The sequence below is a fragment of the Rattus norvegicus genome, chromosome 20, assembly GCF_036323735.1.
Source record: "Rattus norvegicus strain BN/NHsdMcwi chromosome 20, GRCr8, whole genome shotgun sequence".
Taxonomy (NCBI): domain Eukaryota; kingdom Metazoa; phylum Chordata; class Mammalia; order Rodentia; family Muridae; genus Rattus; species Rattus norvegicus.
This window is the reverse complement of record NC_086038.1, coordinates 7,107,757-7,118,871: the sequence shown is the minus strand read 5'-3', so window position 1 is coordinate 7,118,871 and position 11,115 is coordinate 7,107,757. Positions and strand designations below refer to the sequence as shown.

The window sequence follows — 11,115 nt, the reverse complement described above, 5'->3', positions numbered from 1 at the left end:
CCAAAGTTGAGTGATCAAAGCTTCGCCTCTCCCCTACCCCCACACCCACCCCCGCCCCAGCTCCCCACCAGGTGCCCCCTTCGTCCTTGATCTGTCCTCCTCTTCCCAGCTGCCGCCCACACTCCTCCACCCATCAGTTCCAGGGAGGTGGGCAGGCAGCAGCTGCCACCCACAAAGCCAGAGGAAACAGCTGTTCTGCAGAGTCAGGCGCTCAGCCCAGCCTCAAGCCACCCCAACACACGCTGCTGCCGGCCGGATTGCTTGCCAGTTCCCCTGGGCTCAGCAGTTTCGAGATTTTTGCATTTAAAAGGTATTGGGGTGAGGGGCTGTAGCTTAAACCGCACAGGGACACAATGGAAACGGGAATTCAAGGCCATCCTTGAGTTTGAAACTACCCATTGATTACAGGAGACCCTGGAGTTAGTTACACAAACTGCCCCTGCCGAGGACCCACGTTCTGTTCCTAGTAACAACGTTAGGCATTTCACACCTGTAACTCTAGCTCCAGGGAATCCGATCCTTCTGACCTCTTTCAGCAGCTGCAGCCACGTGTGCAAACCCTCAGAGACACACAAGCATGTAACTAAAAATAATAATCAAATAGCTGGGTGTGGCAACACAGGCCTGTGATTCCAGCACTCGGGAGGCAGAGGCAGGTGGACGTCTGAGTTTAAAACCAGCCTGGTCTACAGAGTGAGTTCCAGGGAGAGCCAGGGCTCCACAGTGAGCTCCTGACGTCATCGTCATCATCACCATCATTGACGTCATCCTGGCCATCATCATCATAATGTAAGTCTTTAAAAAAATAATAAAGTACGTGGGAGAATTTAAAGTATCCAAATAATTACAACAAAACAAAATTAAAAAAACCAAAAACCAAAAAACCAACCAGACACAAGGCTTGAGGAAGCCCTTGGCTGTAAGGACTCAGGCCCCAGGGGGTAGAGGTAACAAGTTTGACCCGAACATGAACACTTTGTTACAGAACAAAGCCTGAAGTGTGGGGTTGGTGATTTAGCTCAGCGGTAGAGCGCTTGCCTATCGAGCTCAAGGCCCTGGGTTCGGTTCCCAGCTCCGGGAAAAAAAAAAAAAAAAAAAAAAAAAAAGCCTGAAGTGGGAGTGTTCTGACCCATAGGCTCAGCCCCGGGAAACCTATCCTCAGAAAATGCCACCAAACCATCACCTGGCTTGAGGCTGCTCCAGTGGCAACCTAAGGGATGATCACAGACTTGGGACTTAAAATAGTGTGCCCTGCACAAATTGAGGAAGAGGGACAGACGGCCCACTGCTGCTGGACACAGGGTCCACCCTCTCCAACGTCAGCAAGCATTGCCAGCGTCTTACCTTGGATCCAGACCCTGAGATGAGACTAGAAATCAGGGCAAGGGAGGTGGGAGCCAAGCAGGGGTCATTTTTCAAGCTCCATCTGGAGCCTAGAGCTGCTTGGATGCCACCTGGCACAGCCCAGCAAAGGGTTGCAGTGGGTTTTTTTGTGTGAGGTTTTTTGTTTTGTTTTGTTTGCCTTTTTTGAGACGAGCCCTGACTGGCCAAGGTTAGCCTGCAACTTGGTTATTGGCCATCCTCCAGTTTTTCCCAAATCCTGGGATTTCAGACATGAGCCACCACGCTAATGTTCTTAAATACATACATATAATTAACTCATATTGCTGTGTGTTTACAAGTGCGTCTATGCCTTGCTTGTGGAGGTCAGAGAACGACTTCTGGTAGTCAGTGGCTTGCCAAGCCTCAAGCTCAGGTCCTTAAGGTTCACTCTCCTTCCTCCTCCTCCCCTCGGGCTCACCCTTACTCCCTCACCCCTTCACCTCTTCACCCTCCTGCTTCACCTTCCTCAACCACTTCACCTTCCTTACCCTCTCCGTCCTCCCCTCTCTCACCCTCCTCCCTTCTCACCCTCCTCCTCTTCACCTTCCTCACCCTCTTCATCCTTCTCACCCCCTCCCCTCCTCCCCTTTTTCACCCTCCTCCCTCTCACCCTCCTCCCTTCTCACCCTCCTCCTCTTCACCTTCCTCACCCTCTTCATCCTTCTCACCCCCTCCCCCTCCTCCCCTTTCTCACCCTCCTCCCTTTCACCCTCCTCCCTCTCACCCTCCTCCCTTCTCACCCTCCTCCTCTTCACCTTCCTCACCCTCTTCATCCTTCTCATCCCCTCCCCCTCCTCCCCTTTCTCACCCTACTCCCTCTCACCCTCCTCCCTCCTCACCCTCCTCCCTCCCCACCTTCCTCCCTCCTCCCCATCCTCCCCCTCCTCCCTTCTCACCCTCCTCACCCTCCCTAGTTGTGCATCGAGAAATGTCTCCCTAGTAGAGACTTGTGCTTTTAGCCAAGTATCTGTCATATCCTTGCTGCTTGCTGCTCAGGGCACTACAGCACCTCCCCAAGCCTGTGTTTCACATCCCCAGACCATTCCACAGGCCACTTCCAGACCTCTCTCTTTCCTGTGCCCTTCTGCTCCGTAGAGCAGCAGCCAGAATGTCTACCGAGCTGGGGTAATGTGTCCCCTCCCACACAGAAGCACGGGTGTAACTGCTCCAGTGCCAGGCAGCTCGAGGGAAGAGGTTCCAGGACAGTGTGCAGAAATCAGTTCTCCCCTTTCACCTTGTGGGTCCGGGGGATCCAGGCTTGGTCAAAGGTGTCTTTATCCACTGAGCCATCTCAGAGGTTCCAACGTCTTTCAAATTACATTTGTTGATTGATTTTGTGTGTGTGTGTGTGTGTGTGTGTGTGTGTGTGTGTGTGTGTGTGTGCATGTCCACGGGTGCTATAACTCCTCTGTGGAGGACTGAGAACAACTTTTGGGGTTTGGTTCTCTCCTCTCACCTCATGGGTTCCAGGTGTGGACTTGGCTTGCCAGCAAGCTTCTCTACCTGCTGAGCCATCTTGATGACTCCAACAGCGCCCGGCACCCCGCCCGCCCCAGGTCTGAGCCCACAGCAGCCAGGCCAGTGGGAGCAGGAGTTTCAGAAAGACAGGAGCCCCCTCAGCAGGTCTTGCTTCCTCTGCCTTTGACTCCTGTTTCCTCTTGCGTCCCATCCAATGCTTGGCACTGCTGGCCGAGGTCATAGCTCCGGACACAGCACATGCCAGCCCCCCCCCGCCCCCCGCCCTCCAAGCCAGTCCTGGCCACCATACTGAAAGCGAAAGGAGGATTTGGAACTGAACGAGAAAATAATAAAACCACGGAAAGGGAAGAAACAGCTGTCAGAATATTGGAAAAATTCCCAGGCAGGAATCCCCAGCCCTCAAGGGCTAGCCAGGCTGAGGAAGTTCTTCAAAAAAACAACCTGGAAATTCCTTCTTGATACTGTTCCCCAATCATGGAGGCACCGCCATTCCCGCCTTGTGTGTCTGAAGGCAAAGCTAATTTAGAACATCAACTGGAAGTTGGCAGGGGCTGTGGCCCTTGTCCTTTATTCCCAGTACTCAGGAGGCAGAGGCAGGGAGATCTCGGAGTTTAATCCCCTGGGACTGGAATTCGAGCTTCGTGAGTTACCACTGTGGATGCTGGGAATAGATCCCGCGTCTTCCGGAAGAGCAGCCAGTGGTCACACCTGTTGAGTCATTTCTCCAGCCTGATTAAAAAAAAATTCTAAAAAACAGAAATCTTCCAAGTCTGAGTTTGGCTGAAGGAGGGTGAGGAGAAGGAGGTCAGAGACCAGGCTCAAAAGGGGCTACCATGGCCTCTGGCTGAGCCTGGTGCCCTCAGCTCTGTATTCATTCTGGACTAGAGTTCTGTGAGGAGAACGCTCTGCAGGGAGACATGAGCTGCCAATCTTCTGCCAAGGAAGAAGGATTCCCTCCCAAGCTTGCTAATTCCAGCCCGGGCACGGCGTGAGGAATGTCCCTCTGCCCTGTCTTCTCTTATGTCAGCTGTCTTTCACGCCTGTCTCTGTCCCATGGGGAGGTCTCTTGTCTCCAAAGCCATCAGTCTCCCAAACAGACTCCAGATGCCACCCCCAGATTAATCTTCCAAAGACACGGGCTCCCGGCTTCCTCTATCAGCCAGACCCACCCTGCTCTCTTGAAGGCTCAGAAACAGAACACTGAGCACAGACCTGAAGGTCTGGGTGCGGATTCTCCTTCGGCCCCTCCAAACCTTCTCTCCTGCGCCGCCTGTCGGATGGGGATGATAATGACACATTACCTAAAGTTAGTGTGCTGAGGGTGGGTAAGAAACAAAGTAGGGCCTTGGGTTAGGGTGTGGATATCACCCAGCAAGAGAGTCCATTCGGACTTTGAGTACTGGAGGACCCAAACACGGAGAAACAAAAATAGTACCTGGGGCCATAAACTTTTTTTTTCTTTTTTTTCGGAGCTGGGGACCGAACCCAGGGTCTTGCACTTGCTAGGCAAGCACTCTACCACTGAGCTAAATCCCCAACCCCGTGAACTTTTTTTCATTCACCTTTTTTTCTTTCTTTTTTTTTTCTTTTCTATTTTTCGGAGCTGGGGACCGAACCCAGGGCCTTGCGCTTGGTAGGCAAGCACTCTACCACTGAGCTAAATCCCCAACCCCTTGTTTTTTTTTTTTTTTTTTTTTTTTCTTTTCTTTTCATTCGGAGCTGGGGACCGAACCCAGGGCCTTGCGGTTGCTAGGCAAGTGCTCTACCACTGAGCTAAATCCCCAACCCCTTGTTTTATTTTTAAAAGAATTATTTATTTATTTATTTATTTATTTTATTTTAAAAGAATTTATTTATTCTAATGGAACTGTCTTCAGACACACCAGAAGAGGGCATCAGATCCCATTGCAGATGGTTGTGAGCCACTGTGTGGTTGCTGGGAATTGAACTCAGGACCTTTGGAAGAGCAGTCAGTGCTCTAACCACTGAGCAATCTCATCCTTTGTTTTGTTTTTAAGTGTGAATGTTTTACCTGCATGTGTGTGTGTGCACCCGGTTTGTGCCTGGTGCCGTAAAGATCGGAAGAGGGCATCAGGTCCCCTAAAACTGGAGTTACAGGCAGCTGTGAACCACCATGTGGGTGCTGGTAGCCAGGCCTGGGTCCTCCATTACATTTGAGTGTGTGTACACCTGCATGTGTGTGCCTGCACATGTGTGTCTCTGTGGAGGACAAGTCACGTGTGTGGTCAGAGGACAGTTGCAGGAGTGCATTCTCTCCTTCTACTGTGTGAGTTCTAGGGTTCAAACTCAGGTCGTCAAGCTTGGTGGCAAGCACCTTTACTCACTGAGCCCTTTAAGCAGCCCATCTACCTCTATTCTTACTCCACTGCCGCAGAGAAGAAGGATTCCGTCCCATTCACTGACTACAGTGGCTGGGAATGGACAAGGCATGTAAGAGACGCTCAATAAATGCGTTGAATTCCCCCATTCTGTGATTTGTTCGGAGTAACTGCTTTCCTAACACACCTAGGCTCCAACACACACACACACACACACACACACACACTCACATATATACACATATACATCCAAACACACACTTACACCCACATTCACATATATATACACATATACACATATACACACTTACATATACATAGTGAACACTCATACACACAATACACTTACACATACATATACACATTCACACACACGTATACACACTCACAAGCTCATTTATGCACACTCACACACACACACTCACATATATACACATATACATTCATACATACACTTACACACATTCACATATGTATATACACATATACACACTCACATACATAGTGACCACACACACACACTCACACATACATACATATACACCATACATATACACACATTCACACACCTATACACACTCACAAGCTCATTTATGCACACTCACACATACACACACACTCACATATATATACATATACATTCATACATACACTTATACAGACATTCACATATGTATACACACATATACACACATACATAGTGACCACATACACACACATACACTCACACATACATGTACACACATTCACACACACATATACACATTCACAATCTCGTTTATGCACACTCACACATTCACACACTCATATACACACACTGAATACACACACATATACACTCACACACACACGGTCTCACACCATTGCTCTTGCAGTTCTTGTCTCTTAAAGGGCCAGGTCCCTTCAGTCTTTTCCAGAGCTTTCTTCAGTTCCAATTCCAGCCTTCCCCCCCCGCCTCAGAACCTGCACTGAGACACACACTAGCTTGTGGCTGGGAGTTTTAATGCTTTCTCAGCTTCCTCTCTGACTTGGCACTTTGTGCCCACCACCTCTGGGGGCAGCCCGGGTGAAGAGGTACTCCAGCCGCCCAAACGCCTTTTTCTTGTGTGTGGTTTTGACGTTTGGAAAGGGCTTCCCAGGTGAAGCCATCGGAATAACTAGACACAACGAGACGTGTGGTCTCTTGAAGCCACTTTCCGGGCTCTGTGACTGGGAGATGAAAGGCAGGCAAGTGTCTGCCCAGGAAATCCGAGCCAGGCGTCTTCCCGCCCTGGCTGGGGGACAGCTGCCTACAACCCGGCTGTTGACACACTAAAAAAAGAAATTCCATGGTGACCAGTAGACTCTAGCCAGCGCCTGATGGAAGGCGGTAGTTTGAAAATAATCCCTGATGACACCCAAAACTCCCCCGCCCCGATCCCAACAAAAGGAGAAACGGGAGAAACTCAAGATGGAGTTTTTAGAGAGCCGGGATGCTCGGCTGCCAGAAGCCCTGGCAGAAGCTGGGTAGAGTTGGTCTCCAAGGTCACCAGAACGGTGGCGGACAGGGTGGGTTCCTCCTCCCAGTAGCGCTGCGGTTTCTAAGGGGCACAGGAGAAGCCCTCGCACGCTCAACTCCAGCCCGGGCCCGGAGCGCGGACGACTCCCACCAAAGCTACCTTCCTCTTGGCCTGAGGCTTGTCTTTCTTGGGTGGGACACCCCCCCCTACCTACCCGACTTGGGGGCCGTCTCCATCTCCTCCATCTCGGCGGGCCCTCGGGCTGGCTGGTGCTTTCAGATGCCTGCACCCTGCAATAGCAGGTTTGTGCTAGCCAGAGGGCAGCGGTCTCTGGAAGACTTGAGTGGCCGAGGACCGAACAGTGCCAGCCGTGGCCAGTAGTGCTATGCCGTGCTCTGTGTGGGCTCCTCTCCCAGCCTCTTGTCCACACTGGTCCCGCAGTAGAACCTTCTGGGTGCTTTAAAGCAGAGTCCTCTCGGTCTATACAGGTGACCTGGGATCTATAAAGGTGACCGCAGCCTTTTACCCTAACACAGGGGTAGAAATTGAGGCTGGCATGGGTCAACTCTCCCGCCCACTCCATAGGAAATGATCCGGGTGTTTAGGCGCCAACCGTTGCCACATTCCAGATCTAGGGGCTCAACAGAATTTAGCACTGGCCCTTTCTTTCCCATTAGGACCCCACCTCCTCTTCCCAAATACCTCTGGCGCCCAGCACTCCTATCTGCATGGACTTTGCCCTCTGCCCTTGTGGACCCAGCAGAAGGACTCCCTGATAAGGGGCCATTGCCCAGGTTTATAGTTTCCTCCCGCCTCTCTGGCGACATCTGAGCCTGCTGATCCCCACCCTCCACCCCAAAGTCATTCAGTGGCAGTCATCCATATTCAATAACAGGGGCACATCCCTTATAGCCAGGCGCCCACACCTTCTCACACACAGTTACATCACTTTCACCCAGACTTAGTCACAAGGACATGCCTTACACACTGCCAGCTACAGGGTCAGTCACACATTACACTATGGTCTTACCCATATGCATACAGTCACACCTTACCTGCGAACGTGTGCGAGCACACATGCTCACACAGATACATACACATATTCGTCTCTATGGTAGTGAGTGGAGGGACCAACAAGTATAGAGAAAGATTCACCCTCTAGGGCAAGAGATGACTTAAGATAAGACCCTTGCCTCTTTTGCCTTGAAAACCTGACTTTTAGGGGTGGGGGTATGGAGGGTGGGCTGCAGAGGTGGCTCAGGTTAAGAGCACTGAATGCTCTTCCAAATATCCTGAGTTCAAGTCCCAGCAACCACATGGTGGCTTACAACCATCTGTAAAGAGATCCGATGCCCTCTTCTGGTGTATCTGAAGACAGCTACAATGTACTTATATATAATAAATAAATAAATCTTTTAAAAAAAAAAAGAAAAAGAGAACCTGTGGCTGGACCTCAATCCCCAGAAAACCCACATAAAGTAGAGAGAACCAACCCCACAGACTTCACATTCAAGTTCACACACACACGCACACTTGCACATGACCTCAGGAGACAGAGGTAGACAGTTCTTTGTGACTTCAAAGCCAGCCTGGCCTATATAGCAAGACCCAGGACAACCAGGGCTACGTAGCGAGAACCTCCAAAACTATATATATATATGAAAGAAAGAGAAAAACGTTTAAGGTTATTCTTAGTCTATAGATCCTCTTTCAAATAAAATGTTTCTTGCTTGTCTGGAACTGCTAGCTGCTGCCACCTTGTGGGTTGAGGCGGAATTTCAGACTCTGTGCTGGACCAGCTGAAAAGACACGGACAGGCTAAAGGCAGGTTCCCATCCCACCCACCCACCCACCACATGCCACCAAGACCCACGACTGCCATTTTACAGGTACACTCCATTGACATAGGAAACAGCAGGGGAACCTTGGAAAACCAGTGTTTGGCCCGTGCCCAGGCACTGTCATCCGTTACAGGTTGGTGACAATGTCCTGGCATCCGGATGGGTTCCGTGAAGTCAGTGATGAAGACCCCAAAGGAGTAACTGTGACCTCTGACACTCTCTAAGCCACCCCCAACATCATCTGTCCGGTCTTGGAGGTCGGCCCAGGGCACGAATCCTGGCGCTGACAGGAGTGGGTATGGCTAAAATCCTCATCCTCCTGGTGTCACTGTGAGACACCTGGTGTCACCTTTGAACTTAGAGCCAACCTGCTTCCCTTCCCTTTTGTCTGGGTGTGTTCTGCCTGCATGTATGACATGCATTGTGTGGCGGCCCTAGAGGATAAAGGAGGCTGTCAAACAATTGTGAGCTGCAGTGTGGGTCCTGGAACTGAACCTGGGTCCTCTGGAAGAGCAGCCATGCTCTTAACCGCTGAGTCATCTCTTGTTTGTGCTTGTACTTTATTATCTTTTAATACTCGGTGGGTGACTTAATCCTGCCAACTGGGCAATGGTTTCTATGTTCATCTCTTCTCTCTGAGGTCGCTTCCAAGTGGTCCCTGTCTCATAGGCAGCCATTAAGGTAGATCCTTTTGTGTGCATGAGCTCATGCCCTGTTTTATAGGCATGAATTGCCACACAGCACTGGGTATTGTTCTCTTCCCCGCCCTTCAGACTGGCCTGTGTAGCTACACGTTCCCTGTGTAGCTAAGAATGACTTTGGGTCTAAGATTTATTTTTATGGGTATATGTGGAGGGGGGTTCCCTCAAAGGCCATAAGAGGGTGTCAGATCCCCTGAAGTTGGAATTACAAGGCAGTTATGAACCTCCTGTCATGGGTGCTGGGGACTGAACTCAGGTCCTTTCAAGAGCAAGAAGCATTCTTAAAGCACCGAGCCATCTCTCTACCACCACTTTCTTCTCCCTCCTCTCCCTCTTTCTTTTCGAGACAGGGTTTCTCTGCATAGCCCTGGCTGTCCTGGAGCTCACTCTGTAGATCAGAGATCTGTTCACCTCTGCCACTGAGCGCTGGGATTAAAGGTGTGCAGCACACTGCACCGGACTCAGCCGTCTACTTCTCGTTTCGGTTCGCTTTTTTAAAACTTCTGATCCTGCTGCTTCTAACTCCTAGTATTACAAGTGTGTGCCATCATGGCTGGTTACATGTGATGCCAGGGATGAAACCTAAGGCCTCGTGCATGCTAAGTGAGCACCCCGCCAACTAAGGCTCGTTGACGGAGCGCCTTGAATGCTAAGGTGTTAGGAACCCAGTCATCTCATAGCCTAGAGGATGGGAGTTTGCTGCCTATTTTAATATTGGAAGTGACTGGGGCTGGAGAGGTGGCTTAGTGGTTAGAGCACTGACTGCTCTCCCAGAGGTCCTGAGTTCAAACCCCGGCAACCACATGGTGACTCACAACCATCTGTAATGGGATCTGATGCCCTCGTCTGGCACATCTGAAGACAGCTACAGTGTACTCATCAATAATAAATAAATCTTAAAAAAAAAAAAAAAGGAAGTGACTGTATTTTGTGGCTCAGCTGTATTTCCTAGAACCCACACTCAAGGTTGTGGGTCTCAGGTACTCAGGAGTTGGTGGCTCCTGATGTAGGTCCTCAGTTCAGCTCCACCAGGCTTGAGGGGGTTAGTCTTTCACCTCCTGAGTCCTGCGCTCGTAAGAAAGGGTTAAACAAACTGAATGTGGGCGAGGTGGTACAGGCCTGCTATCTATGGGAAACCCCAGAAGGGGTCTTGAGTTCAAAGCCAACATGGGCTGCAATAATTAGACCCTGTCTTTTTTTTTTTTTTTTTTTGGTTCTTTTTTTCGGAGCTGGGGACCGAACCCAGGGCCTTGCGCTTCCTAGGCAAGTGCTCTACCGCTGAGCTAAATCCCCAACCCCTAGACCCTGTCTTAAAAGAAAGACTAAGGGGTTGGGGATTTAGCTCAGTGGTAGAGCGCTTGCTAGGCCCTGGGTTCGGTCCTCAGCTCCGGAAAAAAAAAAGACTAAAAGAAAACAACCATGCAACCATTAACAGTCACATACATCAAAACAGATGGTTCCTGCCGAAAGGGTCTGTATAGTTGTCAGATTTTCTGTGCGATGGCTCCATACATAAAAATAAATAAATAGGGGGCTGGAGAGATGGCTCAGTGGTTAAGAGCATTGTCTGCTCTTCCAGAGGTCCTGAGTTCAAATCCCAGCAACCACATGGTGGCTCACAAACATCTGTAATGGGATCCGATGCCCTCTTCTGGTGTGTCTGAAGACAGCTACAGTGTACTTACATATAATAAATAAATCTTTAAATAAATAAATAAATAAATAAATAAATAAATAAATAAATAGAAACAACCAGACTTGATAGCCCATACCTAAACTCTCAGCAGGCAGGAGACGGTGGCAGGGGCTCACTGTCAAGTTCAAGCCTACCCAGCCTAGTTCACATAAAGTTCAGACTAGCCTGGGCTACATA

At 50.0% G+C, this 11,115-nt stretch overlaps 1 non-coding gene across 1 annotated transcript; it reads left to right on the top strand.

Annotated features, from left to right (window-relative positions):
- The first annotated feature begins 10,596 nt into the window (after nt 1-10,596).
- Nucleotides 10,597-10,757, top strand: Scarna14l1 (small Cajal body-specific RNA 14 like 1). The gene has a single exon (XR_005497858.1). It is a non-coding gene; the product is annotated as a small Cajal body-specific RNA 14 (non-coding RNA).
- Nucleotides 10,758-11,115: the final 358 nt, after the last annotated feature.